Genomic DNA, 21,415 nt, shown 5'->3' on the forward strand with positions numbered 1-21,415 from the left:
ATCCGCTCCATGGTGATGTGTCTTCAAGCCACTTTGGGCTTACTGGAGAATACTGCAGAAATAGCACTATATGGCTACATGGTGCATCTCTCTGCTGTATTCAGAACCAGTCCATTGTTCGAGAAAGATTAGGAGTAAGAGAACCCATGGAGTCATGTGGCCAGACCCCTTAGATAAAGGCACAGAAAAGAAATGTGGAGGGGGGGGGGGGGGGGTAAGGGGATAAGAGTGACTGAGGTGGGGGTTTGTCTCCCATGGATCCATATGTCACTTTTATATCTTGTGCAGGAGGAACCACCAAGAACCAAGAAGATCAACATTCCCAGAAGTATCCATTTCTTAGTGAACTTCTGAAGAAGACTGCTCTGAAATGGAGCAGCATTTGGCAGTGCAGGCACTGGAGAGGTAAGTACTTTTTTTCTCTTGCAGTTTTTTGGGGAAAATTCCTTCCTGATGGTTTTACTAGGAACCATAAATATTTGAGCTGCCATTACTAATTTTTAAAGGGCAAACTTAGGAGCTTCGATCCTTATCGTTCACTACTTTTGCTAGCCCCTGCTATCAGACAGCCTCTAGATCAGCCTTTCTGAATTACGGATCCCCCAAAGGTTGCTAGGGGTTCCTTGAGAAATTTCTGCCTTTGAGATAAGTAACCACTGACCTCAATGTTCATCTTGGCTCCCTATAGGAGGAGGATTCTTCTCGCTGACCACAAATGTAAGGATCATTCTTCCCAAATGACCTTGGTTATAATGTACTCTGAGCTGTAGATATAGTAATTATAAAGAGGAATTCCCTGAGACCTCAAAGTTACTTCAAGGGTTCCTCCATGTTTAAAAGTTTAAGAAGGGCTGCTCTAGAGCAATTCCACTGTGGCACTACAAGCTCCAGAAAAGCCTTTTATCCTGTGTTGGTTAGGGAATGATATGAAATGTAGTTCCCTAACAGATAGAGACATGTAAATTGCCTGCTTTGAGTTTGGAGCTAAAAGGCTTTTCAACATCACAGGCATGTTTGATGTCAAGGTCACGGCACAACTTTAAGGTCGTAGCCGATGACAGCTGGTCCTAAAACTGTAGGGAGAACAGCGTGAATTGCTGGATTGTACATTGAAGCAGATTAGGTTTCTGCTCTGTCTTGGTGGCATTGTGACAAGCCGAATAACGACTCTGGCATAATTAGAGAAATGGGGGCTGACGCAAAGTCAGGGTCTACATAAAATGGATCCATTTATTGGAAACAGATATTGCTTTATCATATATAAGCTTGCCCAGGATCCAAGAGCAGTACTGTTGCCAACTGTCCCTCATGTTACCTTATTTTTTTTTATTACATTAATTTTATTTTATTTCTTCTGCCAACTTTGTGACTCCTCCGTAAAACAGCCAGAGCTGCAGAATTTGTATAAAATTGTGTCATAAAACTCTATTTTTATTCTTGCATGTCTGTGAAGGTTCTCATTTATCCAGGTCATGGTATATCTAGCAGTAGTTCGTCACATTCAGCTGAAATTGTTCTGCAATCTTGACCATGTTTTGTAGCTTAGCCAAGCCAACTTGTTCATTCTAATGAGTGTCAGGGATATACCCCAGCATTTATATCCACACAGGTAGCGCAAACACCCTAATCCATTCACCATGGAATGTGTCAAGGCAGATATTGACTGTCCAAGAACAGGATGGGGAGGTGTGCAAGTTGTGGATGCACCTTATTCTAGTTACATAATCTTATCCTTGGTGTTAGGAACTTGCCAACACTGCTCAATTATACCTAGATCTGGATTTCATTTGTATCTAAAATTAATTGTTTTTTAATTTTTGTGTGGTTTGGATGGAGTGGGGATATTAGAACCTTTGTCTGCCTGAGTTACCACTGGAGAGACATCCACTCTCCTATTTGTCTTGGTGATCATGGTCAGAAAGGAAAGTGATGGGAAATCAAAAATGTATAGCTGTCATCATTAGACATGTGCACCAATACTAGGCCGATCTTATAGATACGCCCCCAACAGAGATCAGAACACCACGCCACATATCAATACAAAAAATAATAAACAACAATATTGCACAGCAGCCACTATAAAAAGAGACAAATATTAAAACAATATTACCTATAAGTAGTAGTACATAGTTAGTAAGGTTGAATAAAGACACCAGTCCATCCTGAGGGAGTGTCTACAATTGTCCCTATCCCTGTACACTCCAAGGTCCCCATTCATATACTAGGGCCAATTTTGGACAGAAGCCAATTAACCTACCTGCATGTCTTTGGAGTGTGGGAGGAAACCAGAGTGCCCGGAGGAACCCCACGCAGGCACAGGGAGAACATGCAAACTCCAGGCAGGTAGTGTCGTGGTTGGGATTTGAACCAGTGACCCTTCTAACTGCTAGGTGAGAGTGATAACCACTACACCACTGTGCCACCTGGTGTACATATATGATAAAGGTAAAAAGTAGCACTTGAAAATGATGAAATTATTCAACAACCATCCCCTCAGTGAAAGGGTGCAAAGGAATACATAGAAATATTGCTAGTCCATTAATAGCCCATAAGCAGCTTCACAGCTGTCACCACACCGTGTGAGCATACGTGGTAACACTTCCTCAGTCAGATGTACACCTACCAGCTAATATTGCCTCACACTCTCTTGTTTTGGCAAAAAGAGCATTTAGCACATCAAGTTACAGCGATATATCCCAATAGATGATGGTCCAAAGACTATCGTGATATGCGGAGAAAGTAAACTCCAAATAGTGTGATTCTCTCAACACCAAGTGTGGTGAGTTCACACTATATGCATATATGGTCATGCATTTGTATATAATTCATGATAACTGTAAATTTAAATGTCTAAATTATATTCCAACAGCCCCACAAGAAGCACACAAGTGGCGTCCATTTCCTGGGTTGATCAATGGGTCCCTCTCTTTGTATTCATTAGTTAATGTGTTTTATTCAATGTGCATTGTATATGTAGCTAATATATGTGAATTATTAACATTTGTTATAATATTTTATAAGTACCGTTAAAGTCCATTTTTCTCTATCCTCCAATCCAAATAGTGTGATACTGTTTTAAAAGTTTATTAAACAAACAATCCTTATGTCACCAGCCTAATGGTTGTGCACTTACCAGAAGGTTATGAAATAGTCGCATTTGTATCATGTGGGATACCAGAGATATCACAAATAGCGGCAAGCATAAGAAGTTTCAAATTCCGCTCATTTTCCTCATCCAAACACTTGGAACGTCACTTTCAGTTGCCGTACAGCCACGTCCTGACTGCTCTTTTTTGCCAAAACACGAGAGTGCGAGGCAATATTAGCTGGTGGGTGTACATCTGACTGGGAAAGTGGGATCACGTATGCTCACACGGTGTGGTGACAGTTGGAAGCTTGGTATCAAAAGTCTGAATGTGAAGCTGCTTATGGACTATTAATGGACTAGCAACATTTCTATGTATTCCTTTGCAACCTTTCACTGAGGGGGCTGTTGTTGAGTGATTTCATAATTTTCAAGCGCTATGTTTTACCTCTATCATATATGTACTTATAGATAACATTGTTTTAATATTAGACATGTGCACACAGGTGAAATTAGAATTTTTTGTATTGGACGCATTTGTTAAATTGCAGAATTTTCTTTCGTCATATTCGTTATGTTGAACCGTTTTGTTTTCAGAATTTGTTTGTTATCTTCGGCACTCTTTTCGTATAGTTTTTGGTCCAGGTGGATTTGAAAAATTTAGCATTTTTTTTTTAATCTATGAATTAACATTAACCCTCCAACAAACTAGTAAAGAACATATTTATAAATTATGGCAACCTTGGTTAAAATGGACTAACTCCCAAGATATTGTTCAGGTCTTCTGTTGAATATATCTTTTATTTTTCTTTGAAGTATCAGAGAGAATACATTCTTCTCGGACACAGTATAGCTCCCATAGGGGTGTCCGAGATAATAATTTTCTTTGTTACCTTCAATTCATTTGAATTACCATTTTTTGTATCAATGAAAGGATACTTCTTCTATAGCTACTCTTTCATTATCTTTTAAACAGGTATTTCATGAGTTTAAAGGCAATGTATTTATTATCTCTTATTTGATACTGATGTTTATCCTTATATATGTTATATATACGTTGTAATAATAGCTTCTTATCTGTTATTATATTTTATTTTTTTGTTATTTGTCTGGATAAACTTTCAATAAAAACTATTGAATCAACAAAAAGAAAAAAAATTTGAAGTTTTTCCAGAAGATTGCTATATATTGAATTGAAAGGATTCAATATTTTTAGACACTAGTCCAAAACACCAAGAGAAATGGCATGAGCTGATTGGACAATATCCACTAACACCATGGGCATCTGAATTAACGAATGAAATGAAATTTGGATCAATTCATTACCTGAATCCGAATTCTCAAACTAATTTAATTAATTTCCCCATGGGTCCGAACTACTATTGTATATTTGGACATCTTGAATGAAGCAAATAAAACTAATGCATTCATAATTTCATTATAACTTTTTTTTCAGATTCGTTCACATTCATTACGTCCATTCTGAGACTCATATACATCCAAATCTTTGAAAATGAAATTTTCATCTGAAAAACGAATCATAACGAAAGGAAAAGCACATATTTAGTCTTCAGAACAGAAGACAAATCTTTCAATGGGGGACTGTCAGGGCTGGCTTAGCCCTTCCTCCTCTTGGCTGGCCGCTCAGCTGTCGACTAATTGCCAGCTCTCTTTTCTTTCCACAGTTACCAGCTGTTCCTGATGATGTTCGTTTGACCTGCCTATTTAAAGCCTTCCAGTTCACTTTTTTCTTTGCCTTCGCGTTGGTCACATCACTAGGAACCATCTCTTGTTTCAAGACTGGCTTGCTGACATCCCTCCTGGCTTCTATCCTGCTTGCAGTTGCTCTCCTTGGATCCCTGACGTCTGGACTGGCTGATTACCCGATCTGGTTTATGAACTTTGGACTGGCTGACTACCCGATCTGATGACTGGACTCTGGCTATGCTTGACTACGCTTTTTCCTATTTACCTTTTTATTAATAAACAAGTGTGATTTGATTGTACTTCCATCTCTGTCTGTTTCATGGTTCCTGACAGGGACACCTGTTATGACGACAACTGTCTAAAGTTGTCACCATACTAGTGGACTGTCACACTAATATTCTAGTTCCTTGGGGCGTGGCCAAGATGGCGACCGGGTCGGACATCTAGGAGTGGAGCTCTACAGCAACGGAGGGATATTTATCCTGTTAATTTATCCTGCCCTGCCTGAACCCCTCAGAGTATTCTAGTTCCTTCAACATTTTTTGTTCTCAGAACATTGTAAGAACGTTCATTCCTTAATGTTCATTTTCGACTGCAGTGATGAGAAAATTTGAAGGAGCAGGATGGAATTTTTTCTTGAATGTACAAATTTCTAAAATTATACCTGTTTGGAAAGTCCATTCATTCCAAAACCGAAAGTTAAAAGCAAACAAAATCTTGAGCAACGACATTCGAATATACTGAAAATCTTTCATACAAATTTCCCTAAATTTTTTTGTTTGCAATTTTACTAGTGTACACCCAGTTTTGGAGGGAATTTCCCTCATTTGGTATACAATTAATCTCACTTCCTGCTGTGTTTTCAAGTGAAGTGGAATCTCCTCCATGGAAAGTAGACAAGACAAAACCCAACCAAATTTTTACCTATTCTCTAAAATACAAACTAAATTTTGATTTCAGGTATACTTTAGGGCCAATTCTATGTCACAAAGGCGCCCATCCTCCCCCAAAACCCCTGTCCCCCAAAATTTAGCTATGGATGTTTAAACATAGGGGTTGATTTACCATAACTGGAGAGTGCAGAATCTGGTGCAGCTGTGAATGGTAGCTAATCAGCTTCTAACTTCAACTTGTTGTTCAGTTAAGCTTTGATAAAAAACCTGGAAGTTGGTTTCTATGCAAAACTGCACCATATTTTGCACTCTCCAGTTTCATTAAATCAACCCCGTAAAATATATTTTTTTCTTCAGTTGGGTTGTGTGATGTCATAGGTTCTCTTCTGTCTTTAGGGCTCACATAATAACGGGCAAAAGAAATGCAAACAGTAAAAATGTAAACGTAAAAAAACAACTTTTTATTGGGGGTCAGTAGTAGAAGGACCATCCTTACATTGGAAGTCACTGGAGAAATGCCTTGTTACTTTGGTGGTCATTGAAAAGAATGTCTTGTTACACTAGGGGTCTATGCCCCTAATATCAGGGGTTAGTGATGGCCGAACGGTTCGCCCGGCGGTCGTTTCGCGGCGAATTTCGGCCGTTCGCGGTCCGCTCGTTCGCTCGCCTATTGCCGTCGTTCGCCCCGGCGGACTTACGTGTTTAATGTGTAAAAGAACTTTGACCTATGATGACACATCCATCATGGGGTACAGAACAGCCAATTGAGACATGACAGCACATGGACACTTGGACATTCCCCCTAACCTATAAATACACCCGATCCGGCGGCCATTTTACATTCTTTCTTCTGTCACTATAGGGAAAGGTTGCTGTGTGGAGTAGGGAGAGATAAATCGCTAGCTATTTGGTACACAAAAGTTCTTTTCAGGACTGGTATAGGTGTTAGGTGTATATAGGTTTGCTGTGCTACTGATTCTTGCAGCAGCCTGAGTGTCTTTTGTCAGTTTAGAGAAAGGGACAGGACGGTGTGTGCTACAGGGAGAGTCAGATTAGTCATCATCATCATCATCATCATTAGCTGTTACTATCAGGTCCACAAAAGAGCTATTCCAGTAACCACTAATCGTCTCCTCTTTTTTGCCACTTTGTATAGGGACAGGAAGGAAGCAGTGTGTCAGGCAGTGAGGGTCAGTTTAAAGACTTGCTGTTACTATTAGTTCCACAAAGGTTCTTTTCAGGACTGGTATCAGTGGTATGGTAATAGGCTTGTACATGTATAATATTCTTTCTTCCAAATATAGAAAGAATATTATACTTGACTGCTGCCCTTCTGCTGCAGTCTGCTAATCATTCACAACTCACTTGTTCCACAAAGCTCTTTATCAGGACTGGTAACTTGGTCTGTGTAGGGTGCTACAGTACATAGTTTGAGTGAGGTACAGTCTGCTGTTCTGTAAGGACCGCTATCGGTCCACAATAGATAGGGTTGAGGTGCACCACTGCTGACCGCTGCCCTATACTGCAGCAGTCCTTCATTGGTATAGGGACTGACGTACAGTCTGCTAATCACTAACACACAACCTGCTTGGTCCACAAAAGTTCTTATAAGGACTGGTAACTTGGTCTAGGGTGCTACAGTACATAGGGTTGAGTGCGGTACAGTCTGCTGTTCTGTAAGGACCGCTATCGGTCCACAATAGATAGGGTTGAGGTGCACCACTGCTGACCGCTGCCCTATACTGCAGTCTGCAGCAGTCCTTCATTGGTATAGGGACTGAAGTACAGTCTGCTAATCACTAACACACAACCTGCTTGGTCCACAAAAGTTCCTATCAGGACTGGTAACTTGGTCTAGGGTGCTACAGTACATAGGGTTGAGTGCGGTACAGTCTGCTGTTCTGTAAGGACCGCTATCGGTCCACAATAGATAGGGTTTAGGTGCACCACTGCTGACCGCTGCCCTATACTGCAGCAGTCCTTCATTGGTATAGGGACTGACGTACAGTCTGCTAATCACTAACACACAACCTGCTTGGTCCACAAAAGTTCTTATAAGGACTGGTAACTTGGTCTAGGGTGCTACAGTACATAGGGTTGAGTGCGGTACAGTCTGCTGTTCTGTAAGGACCGCTATCGGTCCACAATAGATAGGGTTGAGGTGCACCACTGCTGACCGCTGCCCTATACTGCAGCAGTCCTTCATTGGTATAGGGACTGAAGTACAGTCTGCTAATCACTAACACACAACCTGCTTGGTCCACAAAAGTTCCTATAAGGACTGGTAACTTGGTCTAGGGTGCTACAGTACATAGGGTTGAGTGCGGTACAGTCTGCTGTTCTGTAAGGACCGCTATTGGTCCACAATAGATAGGGTTGAGGTGCACCACTGCTGACCACTGCCCTATACTGCAGCAGTCCTTCATTGGTATAGGGACTGACGTACAGTCTGCTAATCACTAACACACAACCTGCTTGGTCCACAAAAGTTCTTATAAGGACTGGTAACTTGGTCTAGGGTGCTACAGTACATAGGGTTGAGTGAGGTACAGTCTGCTATTCTATAAGGACTGTTATCGGTCCACAATACATAGGGTTGAGGTGCACCACTGCTGACTGCTGCCCTATACTGCAGCAGTCCTTCATTGGTATAGGGACTGACGTACTGTCTGCTAATCACTAACACACAACCTGCTTGGTCCACAAAAGTGTATATATGCCCCTACCCTCCTCTTTGAAGAGGTTGAGCGGTGTCATATTTCTACTGGGGCTGCTTATGAGGGGATCACACCATCCCTGTGCTGTGCTGACTTCCTCCTGGGGGATCTTATTATGAGGAGATCACACCATCCCTGTGCTGTGCTGATTTTCACCTGGGGGTTCTTATTATGAGGGGATCACACCATCCCTGTGCTGTGCTGACTTCCTCCTGGGGCTGCTTACGGTGCTGCTGTCAGTGCTGTATATCATGGTGCTGGTGTGAGTGCTTAATGTCACGCTTCTGATGTCAGTGCTCTCTGTCACGGTGCTGCTGTCAGTGCTGTATATCACGGTGCTGATGTCAGTGCTGTATGTCACGCTTCTGATGTCAGTGCTGTCTGGCACGGTGCTGCTGTCAGTGCTGTATATCACGATGCTGATGTCAGTGCTGTATGTCACGCTTCTGATGTCAGTGCTGTATGTCACGGTGCTGCTGTCAGTGCTGTATATCACGGTGCTGATGTCAGTGCTGTATGTCACGCTTCTTATGTCAGCGCTCTCTATCACAGTGTTGCTGTCAATGCTGTATGTCACGGTGCTGGTGGTAATGGTTTATGTCACGCTGCTGATGTCAGTGCCCTCTATCACGGTGCTGTTGTCAGATGCCTCTATCACGGTGCTGTTGTCAGATGCCTCTATCACGGTGCATGTGTCATTGCTGTATGTGACGCTGCTGGTGATCATCTCCTGCACCCTCTTCTTTGCCTACCCTGGTCCAAGACCTTCCCTCTCCTCCATTGCCTTCATGCGCTCCACAGTCCTGAATTGTCAGAACAATTTTCCATATAAAAAAAGAATGCTTGTAGTTATCGATCCCAAATTCACCTCATACATGTGTTATGTCATTGGCCATGTGGTGGGACTATGTTTGCCCAGCTAATAATTATCCTGTGGCTGCAAATTCGACCTAAAGGTTTGAAACGTTCGCCTCCCATTGAAGTCAATGGGGCCCGCCGCGAACGTTCGGTTTCGCGAACGGTCGGCCCCGTTCGCGGTCCGCGTTCGCGAAACGTCCCGTCGGAAGTTCGTCCATCACTATCAGGGGTCATTGGGAAGAATGGACCTTACAGATGGCTGAAAAGAGGCTCCACTCAGCCATGTGATGATGGTTGCAGAACTTTACAATATCAGATAAGAGGTCAGTTTTCAACTTTTCAAGAAACCATTATCAACCTCTGGAGGAGCCCTAGTTGAGGGCCCTCTTACATTTGTGGTCATTAGAGAAGGCTCCCCTTATATTGGTGGTCAGAGGAGAAGAACCCCCTTAATGTACATTAGTGATCAGTGGGAAAAGCGGCCTCTTTGTGCTCAGTGAAAAGAATGCCCTTTACATTGGTGGTCAATGCCCCCAATGTTGAGGGTCAGTGGAAAGAATGGACCTTTCAGCCAGCTGAAAAGAGGAGGGGCTCTACTTAGCCATGTGTTGATGGTTGCAGAACTATACAATGTCAGATAAGTGATCAGTCTTCAACTTCTCAAGAAACCATTAGCAACCTCTGGAGGAGCCCTAGTTGAGAAGGGCTGGCCTACACACTGACCCTATAAGAGCTGGTCAAGCTGTTTTCCTACCTGCTAACAGGTCAGTTTGTGATCTACAGACAGTGAGCAGGGGTAGCAGCAATTAAGTACCAGCCAGATGACCCTGGCAAGTAGATTGGCATTTCGAAATTTTTTATTATGCGCAAGAACCCATTAATGACTTTCAAAAGCTAATGCACTGATGGCCGGGTGCTGCCCTAGGTCAAGTCCTAGATGGCCGGTACAGAGATAATTATTATTTACAATTTTTTTTTTTCACCCTGTTTTAGGATATTAAATTTGTCTGTAAAACATAAAATTACAAAGTTTTGGTAGTGCGCGCTACCCTGCTGCCTTGAATTGCTGAGCCGGTTGAGACAGCTATTAGCAGCGATGATTAAACTGAAATGGAATAATAGAAAAAATACAAATGAGACAACTATTGTCGGGCCCCTTCTGCCGCCTTAAAGTAATATCCTTCCTAGGTTGGAGACCTCAGAGGATGGGGGCTGTAATTCTGAGAAGTGTAAATAGATTTAAACATTTCTGCTCGCTAGTCAGGAAAATGGAGCTTTAATAAGAGTCTAGGCTGGTTGGAAATGAAATTCTGGGAAAGGGATCCCAGAGGAGGGTTTGCATTCATTGCCAGTTGTCGTGTTCCAGTGTCGATGGGTCGCATGGTTGCCGCTTCACTTGATACACACAAGGACAAGCTTGTTCTGCGGTGCTGTCAGCCATCCTCTTAACTCTTGTGCTGCCTGGAGAGGTGCTGCAGTGTATGCCATAGCTGGATTCACTGGTAGAAGCTGCTAGAACTGCATTGCTCTTAGGTAATGAGGATGGAAGGGGATTTAAAAATAAAATGTACTTTGAGATATAAAGTATGCTTCGCTGCTCCATCTGAAAATTCTTGTTGCCTGCCTGTCATGCTGATCCTGTAGCTTCACTGACATGGAACAAAGGTGCCCACCAAGTGTTCTGACCACTTGTTGCATGCTTGTTCTGGGTCAGTAATTCATAAAGCCATGAAGCCAAGGATTCCTATGGCTACCTGGCAACTGCATTTCCAACAGGAGTTTGGCAACAGCCTCTGCATTAGGTACAGACCTTTAAAGTACACCTGTAATAAGGAAAGGCGGCAGCCATTGTTGCAAAATTGTTGCCTGGCTCGGTTCTTGCTTCAATAATTACCCAAAACAAGCTTGCCGAGGGTCAGAAGACTCTTGGCTGCTAAGGTCTCAAGTGCTGCACCTTGGTGAGGCAGGAGGCACGGTATGTGCTCCCCCATCCCTGGAGGGCCAGAGGTTGTGATTGAGCAGGATGCATTGTGGATAATTAGTTAAAATGTAACCCATACCTCCCAACATTTTGAGATGGGAATGAGGGACACCTACTAGCAAATGTATGTAGGCATAGGACACGTCCCCTGCCATACCCCAATAAAAGAGAATTAACCCCCAAAAAAGGTTAATGGAGTCCACAAGTACTTTTTTTTTACCACTACTATTCCTTTATATTACCTTTTAAAATGTACAAATGCAGCAATTTAGAAATTGGATGAAAGGTTTAGCACTGGGAAACACTTTTTGAAAGATAAAAAGCATTTATATACAACTATATAGATCAGACCAAAATGAGGGACAAATGAGGAGGAATGAGGGACAGAAGGACATTGCTTCAAATCAGGGACAGTCCCTCGAAATAAGGGACAGTTGGGAGGTATGGGGAACCGGTCAATATAGGGATATGGTAGCTGCCATTGCTGACCTCTCCTTCTAATAATACTAGCTACGTGGCAGTCATGCTGACCTCTTTGAGCTTCAAGGCTTTGGCTCACCTGCCTAGAATAGGAATACAACTCCATATTTTTATTTTTTTAATATACCACCATGCACCTTCAAAATAAAAAATTTAAAAACAGCTTATCCTTGGCTCTGTCCCTGCAGACTTACTATCCCATGTCCAGTGATGATTATGCTCAAGATTGAATGATGGCCAAGGTCTCCCAATCCAAAGAAAGCTTCGTCATGCAACCTGTACTCACAGCATTCCTGCACTGAGAGGCGCGCTTACATCATAATGTTGAGTGCCCATCATTCTAGATGGAAGGACCACTAACTGCTGCTGCCAAAGAAGAAGAGGAATGTCCCTTGAAGTCAGCAGACTGGCCTGAAGACTGCAGTGAAAAATTTAAGTATGGGGTATTTTTTTTTAAAGTAAATCCTAGGGGGGCTGTAGAGAGGGAAGTGGGTGAAATGATGCTGACTATCATTTAACTCATAAGACTGAGGGCATCTAGTGTTGACAAAGAAGAATTACGAGGGGCAGCTCAAAGTTGAGTATTGCAGTTAAATCTTTTATTTTTTTTAATTTTTTTTATAGAACTGGAGTTCTGCTTTAAGCAAAACCTTCTTGAAACGATTCCACCATCTTAGAATGGAAACACGACATCAGTTTGTCATTCTGGAAACAGTTTGCATTCTGCCCTGTAAAACACTTAACCCTCTTCTAGCCAAGGACCTTCGCTGATTATTTCAAAGACAGATGGTAATTTTAGTTTAATACAGAAAGCCTCATTAGCCAGGCATAATAGCGCCTTCCATCCTGGCTGCCGACTCAAAATGCCTTATTTCTTGTGCTAAACAGTCATTCCCAAAATGGCTGCTCTCCCAATTTGCAGACAGTAACCTCATTCGCCCTCATCTCATGTTAGTCAATAAAGCCTCCATAAAAGTATCTAGTAAATCCTCTTTCTAAACAAGCCAATGAGATCTGACGGGCCCGCATGCTTCTTCTCAGTGAAGGTATCAAACGCACAGGCTTTTTATCTGCGGGCAAAAAAAGGAAACTTTTACTTCTTATATTGACCGTACTAGCAGTCTCATAGAAGACCCGCCAGTCCTCTGTGGGGCTGCTGGCAGGGTCAGCATACGCAACATAGCCTTTTGTCCCTTTCCTGAAGCAGCAGGTAGCTTCTGCAGTTGCTAAGAAACAAGTCCGATGGCACTGGTGCGGCATTCTGAAAACTGCTGAAGACTTTGACATAAGACTATATTAACACTTACATCTAGGAGCTTAGCTATGTTAATTGCCAGCTTAGGCATCTGTTTTTGCTGCCCCTTCCCCCCCCTAAACATTCAAAAGATCAGTGTGATCTCCAGTGGGTGTCCCCATCCCATTTTTGCTGCCCTCTCTTTGGTTTCTAGGATGCCGGCACAGCAATGATTGACACCATGGCTCAGCAGCCAGCCAGTTGTTCGACTGTGCCTCTTTGGTGGCCAGGACAGTGGTGCCTGGGCAATACAGTCACATACAGTTTCTCTCTACATACAATATTAATTGTTGGTTGTTATGGCGCAGACAACCACCTGGTCCACAACAACCAATAATGCCATGCAGCCCAGTTGTCAGCATCCTAGAAACCAGCTCTGTAACGCTTCTCTGTGTATTACTGAATGGCAGTGATGGTGAAGTGTCTGGTATGGACAAACCCAGCCTCAGTCCTGCTCCCCTCTCCACCCCCACCACCAGTACCGTCTAAGCCCTTGTGCACACGGTCGGAAATTCCAATGGAAAATGTCCGATCGGACCGTGTTGTTGGATAATCCGACCGTGTGTGGGCTTCATCTGACTTTTTCCGTCGGAATGTCCGACCAACAAAGTTTGAGAGCTGGATATAAAAAATTTCCGACAACATGATCCGATCGGACTTTGTCCGATCGTTTGTAGAGAATTCCGATCAGATAAAGTGCCACGCATGCTCAGATCAAATTCCTAGACCAAAGCTATTGGCTACTAGCCTAAACGTAGTCCCGTCGTAATTAAATAATGTCATCACGTTCCGAGCGATCGGATTTTCCGACAACTTTGTCCGACCGTGTGTATGCAACACCAGTTTCGGACAAAATCCGTCGGAAAAAATCAGACGGATTTTGTTGTCGGAATGTCCGACCGTGTGTACAAGGGCTAAGGCTGTAGCCTAACTTTGCCTAATTGGCAGCATACACCTACTCACATCAGTCCCTTAAATGGGTTCACAGTCTCTACTATACTCACACACACTAGGGACACCTCCAATGGAAGCCAGTTAAATTAAACCTTTACTGAGGGAATATGCAGGCTGCCTTTGGTGACCCCTAATTCTAAGCCCTTGTACACACGGTCGGAGATTCCGATGGAATGTTTCCTATTGGACCGTTTTGTCGGATATTCCGACTGTGTGTGGTCTGCATCGGACTGTTTCCGTCGGAATATCCGACAGGCCAAGTTTTCTAACTTGCCGGTAAAATTTTCCGACAAAATGCTCCTATCAGACATACTCCGATCATGTGTAGCCTACTCCGACGGACAAAGTGCCACACATGCTCAGATCAAATTTCTAGACCAAAGCTATTGGCTACTAGCCTGAACGTAGTCCCCCCGTCGTAACGAAATAACGTCATCACGTTATGTACAATCGGATTTTCCGACAACTTAGTCCGACCGTGTGTATGCAACATCACTTCCGGACCTCTTCCGGAATTAATCCGTTGGAATTACTCCGACGGATTTGGTTGTCGGAATCTCCGACCGTGTGTACAAGGGCTAAAAGTTGCCTCATTATCATGCTGATCCACTAGTTTTAATATTGTGAAATGTCCTGGAGCATGTGAAGTTATGACTACAAATCCATCTCCAGGCAATTAAGGCTATTACGCCTTAAATAAAAATAACTTCTGGTCATCGAATTCTGCTGTCATTGGTGGTGCACCTTCTGCGACCGGTGGATCAAGCATGCGGTCTGTGCTTGCATGTACCAATGCCTCTTCCTGACGTCATTACGATATGTATCACACTATGCAGGTTGAGAGGACCTCACCACTGGACAGTCAGTAAAAAGTAGTATTGTACGGTGCCTTGAAAAAGAATTCATACCCCTTGACATTTTTTACATTTTGTCATGTTACAACCAAAAAACGTAAATATATTTTATTGGGGTTTTATGTGATAGACCAACACAAAATGGCACATAATTATGAAGTGGAAGGAAAATGATAAATGGTTTTCCAAATTCTTTACAAATAAGTATGTGAAAAGTGTGGGGTACATTTGTATTCAGCCCCCTGAATCAATACTTTGTAGAACCGCCTTTCACTGCAATTACAGATGCAAGTAATTTTGGGGATGTCTCTACCAGCTTTGCAAATCTAGAGAGGGACATTTTTGCCCATTCTTCTTTGCAAAATAGCTCAAGCTCTGATAGATTGGATGGAGAGCATCTGAACAGCAATTTTCAAGTCTTGCCACAGATTCTCAATTGGATTTAGGTCTGGACTTTGACTGGGCCATTCTAACACATGAATATGCTTTGATCTAAACCATTCCATTGTAGCTCTGGTTGTATGTTTAGGGTTGTTGTCCTGCTGGAAGGTGAACCTCCGCCCCAGTCTCAAGTCTTTTTCAGACTCTAACCGGTTTTCTTCTAAGATTTCCCCATATTTGGCTCCATTCATCTTCCCATCAACTCTGACCAGCTTCACTGTCCCTGATGAAGAAAAGCATCCCCACAACATGATGCTGCCACCACCATCTTTCACTGTGGGGATGGTGTGTTCAGGGGGATGGGCAGTGTTAGTTTTCTGCCACACATAGTGCTTTGCTTTTATGCCCATAAGTTACATTTTGGTCTCATCTGACCAGATCACCTTCTTCCACGTTTGCTGTGTCCCCCACACGTCTTCTGAAAAACTGCAAACAGGTCTTCTTATGGATTTCTTTCAACAATGGCTTTCTCCTTGCCACTCTTCCATAAAGGTCAGATTTGTGGAGAGCACAACTAATAGTTGTCCTGTGGACAGATTCTCCCACCTGAGCTGTGGATCTCTGCAGCTCCTCCAGAGTTACCATGGACCTCTTGGTAGCTTCTCTGATGAATGCTCTCCTTGGCTGGCCGGTCAGTTTAGGTGGACGGCCATGTCTTGGTAGGTTTGCAGTTGAGCCATACTCTTTCCATTTTCGGATGATGGATTGAACAGAGCTCTGTGAGATGTTCAAAGCTTGGGATATTTTTTTATAACCTAACCCTGCTTTACACTTCTCCACAACTTTATCCCTGACCTGTCTGGTGTGTTCCATGGCCTTGATGATGCTGTTTGTTCATTGAGGTTCTCTAACAAACCTCTGAGGGCTTTACAGAACAGCTGTATTTATACTGAGATTAAATTACACACAGGTGAACTCTATTTGCTAATTAGGTGACTTCTGAAGGCAATTTGTTACACTAGATTTTAGTTAGGGGTATCAGAGTAAAGGGGGTTGAATACAAATGCCCCCCACACTTTTCACACATTTATCATTTTCTTTCCACTTCACAATTATGTGCCACTTTGTGTTGGTCTATCACATAAAATCCCAATAAAATACATTTACATTTTTGTTTGTAACATGAAAAAATGTGGAAAAAAGGGGGTATGAATACCTTTTCAAGGCACTATATGTGTTGCAATCCTTACAAGCTTACCCACAATTCGTGTAGGGTTCTGGTGTGAATTGGTAGATGGTACCACCATGAAATCACAGGAAAATAAGGAATATTACTAGCACAGGAGAAGATCCTTATTTACCAGACAATAGGAAGTGCCCATGTCACCCAGGAAGCAACGTGCGTAATGGAGAAAGGACCCTCCTTTTCAGTAAAAGAGATAAAAAGACTCAGGGTGACCATGGACTTGGGCAAGTAAAGTGACTTTGTGTTTTTTTGTTGTTTTTTTTGTTTTGCTTTTTAACAAATTAGATTAGATTAATAGAGGGGGAGGTCAGAAAAAAAAAGATTGTGCCAGAAAACCCAAACAAACTCCATGCAGACAATGTATTGAGTGGGACTTGAACCCATCAGACAGACATGAAAGACAAGATTACAAACCACTTAGCAATTAGGTAGGATGGTAGCTGGTGATTGCCAAGCTGGGCAATGTCTGCCCGGGCTTCTATGCAGGTTATCACTGCGAATCACACCTGCACAATTTCTCTTAGATTGTTCTCTTTTACTGCTGGTAAGTCATTCTTTGCTCATTACTGTTTCACATCATTGTTATTCTGCAAGTGATAAAGTCGAATGAAATCTATATTTATCACCACATGCTTCCACTTATTAAACCTATAGAAAATTTTTTCCTTTTTGAGCAAGGGTTAGAAAAAAATGAAAACTTTAGTCCTAACACTAACCCTCCCTATAACTTTAAATCTAACACTAACCCTTCCTGATACTTTAATCCTAACATTAAACCTTAATGTACATAGCCTCCCTGTAATTCTCACATTAATGCTGCTTAGCTCTAACTCTGACACTATTCCTCCCTGTAACCCTAACACTGACCCTTCCTGTAACTCTAATCCTAACACTAAACCTTTTAACTCCAGCCTCCCTGTAATCCTCACACTAAACCTACTTAGCTCTAATTCTGATGCTAGTCCTCCCTGTATGTAACCCTAAAGCTGCGTACACACGGGCGGACTGTATGGCCAACTTAGTCCGTCAGACAATCCGACGGACAGTCCGTCCTACTTTTGAATGAACGGACTTGACCACACACGATGAACAAACAGTCCGTTGAAAGCTTGCGCGATGACGTGTACAGCACGTACGACGGGACTAGAAATAGGACGTCCAATACACAGTAATGCAACCTTCCGCCGTGTAAATCCTTTCTGAGCATGCGCCATACTTAGTCCGTCCAACTAGCCTACTGACGAGCGGACTGTCCGCTGAAACCAAAGTCTGACGGACAATATTACGGAAATTCCGAAATACTTAGTCCGCCAGACTGCACGCTGAAAAAGTCCGCTGAAGCCCACACACGAGCGGACTGTCCGCTGAAATGTGTTTCGGCGGACTAAGTTGGACAGACAGTCCGCCCGTGTGTACGCGGCTTAACACTAACCCTCCTTCTAATTCTAATTCTAACACATAACATCCTTATAATTCAAAAAATGAACACTCTCTGTAACCCTAAAACTAACCTTTCTTGTAATTCTAACACCAACACTTTTCCATCCCTGTGACTCTAATCCTACAATTAACTCTCACTGTGACCCTAGAACTAACCTTCTCTGTACTATAACCTTAACACTAACCTTTATTTCTAATCCTAACCCTAATCTTTCCTCTGACTCTAACCCTGGGACTAACCTTCCTTGTTACTCTAATCCCAACACTTACAGTACCTTTCCTGTAAATCTATCCCTTGCGCTAACCTTCCTTGTAACTCTAACCTTAACTTTATCTATGACCCTAACACTAAACTTCCCTGTAACTTTGACACAAACCTTACCTGCTATTCTAGCCTTAACACTTACCCTCCCTGTAACCCTAACAGTGGCTTCATTGTAACTCCAACCCTAATGCCACGTACACATGATTGGAATTCTCGTCTGAAAAAGCTCTGATGTTTTCCCGACAGAATTAGTCTCAAGCTGTCTTGCCTACACACAGTCACATCAAATTCCGATCATTTATAACGTGGTGAGGTACAACACGTACGACGTGACTAGAAAAATGAAGTTCAATAGCCAGTAGCCAATAGCTTCTGTCTCATAGTTGAATCTGAGCATGCGTGATTTTTGGTGTCGGAATTGCATACACACGATCGGAATTACCGATAGAACGTTTTTCCGTTGGGAAAATTGAGAACATGCTATCAATTTTTGGCTGTCGGAAAATCAGACAGCTAAATTCCGATGGAGCGTACACACGGTCGCATTTGAAAAAGCTCTCATCAGTCTTTTTCTGGCCAGAATTTCTATCATGTGTACGCGGCATTACGCAAGTCCTCCTTGTAACTCTGACAATAACACTAATCCTTCTTGTAGCCTTAACCCTCCATGTTCTCCTTGTGACCCTAAAACTAACACTAAACCTTAATGTACCTCTAGCCTCCCCGCAATTCTCACACTAGTGCTGCTTAGCTGTAACTTTGGCACTATTCCTCCCTGTAGCCCTAACACTGACCTTCCTATAACTCTTATGCCCTGTACATACGGTCAGACTTTCCGACGGAAAATGTGCAATCGGACTGTGTTGTAGGAAATTCTGATTGTGCGTGGGCTCCATCTGATTTTTTTCGTAATGAATTTCCGACACACAAAGCTTGAGATCTGGATCTAAAAGTTTCCGACAACAAAATCCGATCGTTTAAATTCCGATCGTGTGTAGACAATTCCGACGCACAAAGTGCCACGCATGCTCAGAATAAATTACGAGACAAAAGCTATTGGTTACTGGCCTCTTTATAGTCCCATCGTACGCGTTGTATGTCACCTCGTTCTGAACGATCGGATTTTCCAACAACTTTGTGCGACCGTGTGTATGCAAGACAAGTTTGGGCCAAAATCCGTGGGAAAAAATCCAACGGATTTTGTCGTCGGAATGTCCGACCGTGTGTACAAGGGCATAATCCTAACACTAAACCTTTTAACTCCAGCCTCTCTGTAATCTTCACACCAATCCTCCATGTAATTCAAATCCTAACACCTGTAACCCTAGAACTAACCTTTCTTGTAGTTCTAACATCAACACTTTTCCATTTCTATGACTATAATCCTAAAATTACCTCTCCTTGTAACCCTAGTACTAACTTTCCCTGTAATTCTAACCTTAACACTAACCTTCCCTGTATTTCTAATCCTAATCTTTCCTGCAACTCTAACCCTGGCACTAACCTTCCTCGTTAGTCTAATCCCAACACTTGACTTTCCTGTAAAACTCTCTCTTGCGCTAACCTTCCTTGAAACTCTAACTCTAACTTTCTCTTTAAACCTCCCTGTAACTTTGACACAAATCTTACTTAACACTTACCCTCCATGTAACCCTAACACAAGTCCTCCCTGTAACTCTAAGGCCGCGTACACACGGGCGGACTGTTCGCCCAACTTTGTCCGCTGAACAGTGTTTGGGCGGACAGTCCGCTCGTGTGTGGGCTTTCAGCGGACAGTTTCAGCGGACAGTTTGACGAACAAGGTTTTTCGGAATTTCCGAAAAACTGTCCGCTGAAACCTTGTTTCAGCGAACAGTCCGCTCGTGTGTAGGCTTGTTCGTCAAACAAAGTTGCGCGCATGCTCAGAAAGGATTTTCACGCCGAAAGTTATAATGCAGTGTATAGGACGTCGTATTTTTCGTCCCGTCGTACGTGCCGTTCACGTCATCGCGCACGGTTTCAGCAAACTGTTCGTCCGTCGTGTGTGGCCATGTCCGTCCATGCTAATTTTGAGCGGACTGTTTGCCGAAACTGTTTGACAGACAAAGTTGGGCGAACAGTCCCCGCGTGTGTACGCGGCCTTACTCTGATAATAACACTAACCCTTCTTGTAGCCCTAACCCTCAGTGTAACTCTAACCCTAAAATAAACCCTCGGTGTAACTCTACTCCTAATATTAGCTCTCCTTGTGACCCTAAAACTAACCCTTACCTCAACTTTAACCCTGCCACTAACCCTCCCTGTAACTCTAACACTAATGCCGCATACACACAATCAGAATTTATGACAACAAAAGTTCGATGTGAAATTCCGACTGTGTAGAGGGCTCCATCGGACATTTTTTGTTGGAATTTCCGACCAACAAAATTTGAGAGCTGGTTCTCAAATTTTCCAACAAACAAAATCCGTTGTTGTAAATTCCGATCGTGTGTACACAATTTCGACGCACAAAATTCCATGCATGCTCGGAATCAAGCAGAAGAGCCGCACTGGCTATTGAACTTCCTTTTTCTACTCCCGTCGTACGCCACTGCGTTTTTGGCGTTGGGAATTTCCAACAACATTTGAGCGACCGTGTGTATGCAAGACAAGTTTCAGCCAACATCCCTCAGAAATAAATCCACGGTTTGGTTGTCAGAAATTCCGATCGTCTGTATAACTCTTTTCTTGTAACTCTAACCTAACACTTAACCTCCCTGTAACACTAACCCTAATACAAACCCTCTCTGTAACTATAACACCAGCCCTTCATGTAATCCTAACACTAGCCCTGCTTTTAACTTTAATGCCGTGTACACAAGACGGGACTTTCCGGCAGACTAGGTCTGAAGAAATTAGACGTAGAAATAGAACATGTTTCAAATCTATCTGACGGACTCAATTCCGATAGACAAAAATCGGGAAAGCCCTTCGTTTGTGTGCTGATCCAACGGACCAAATACGACGCAAGGGAAGCTATTGGCTACTGGCTATTAAACTTTCTTGTTTAGTCCCGTTTACATCATCATGTTCGAAATGAACGGACTTTCGAACGGTCTTAGTCCATTCATGCGTGGCCAAGTCCGTTCATTCGGAAAGTCCGTCGGAACTCAGCCGAAAGTCCGTCAGGAAGACCGTCGGACCTAATCTGCTGTAAAGTCCGGTCCTGTGTAAGCGGTATTACAGAAACCTGTTCATTGTCAAAGACAGACTATTCCTGCTTAGAAAGATCCCCCCCCCCC

General features: G+C 42.9%; 1 protein-coding gene and 1 long non-coding RNA gene across 3 annotated transcripts in view; one reads left to right on the top strand and one right to left on the bottom strand.

Moving 5' to 3' along the window:
- LOC143933634 (uncharacterized) overlaps positions 1–5,091 on the top strand; it is a 35,212-nt gene extending 30,121 nt beyond the window's left edge. The window contains exons 3-4 of the long non-coding RNA XR_013263131.1: positions 289–405; positions 4,542–5,091. This is a non-coding gene — a long non-coding RNA (uncharacterized LOC143933634). The remainder of the gene's footprint in view (positions 1–288; positions 406–4,541) is intronic.
- Positions 1–21,415, bottom strand: part of IGLON5 (IgLON family member 5) — a 766,795-nt gene that overhangs the window by 281,309 nt on the left and 464,071 nt on the right. The gene's annotated exons all lie outside the window — the stretch shown is intronic.

This window comes from Lithobates pipiens, unplaced genomic scaffold (genome assembly GCF_037356315.1).
Source record: "Lithobates pipiens isolate NorthernLeopardFrog02 unplaced genomic scaffold, aLitPip1_a1.2 Scaffold_27, whole genome shotgun sequence".
Taxonomy (NCBI): Eukaryota; Metazoa; Chordata; class Amphibia; order Anura; family Ranidae; genus Lithobates; species Lithobates pipiens.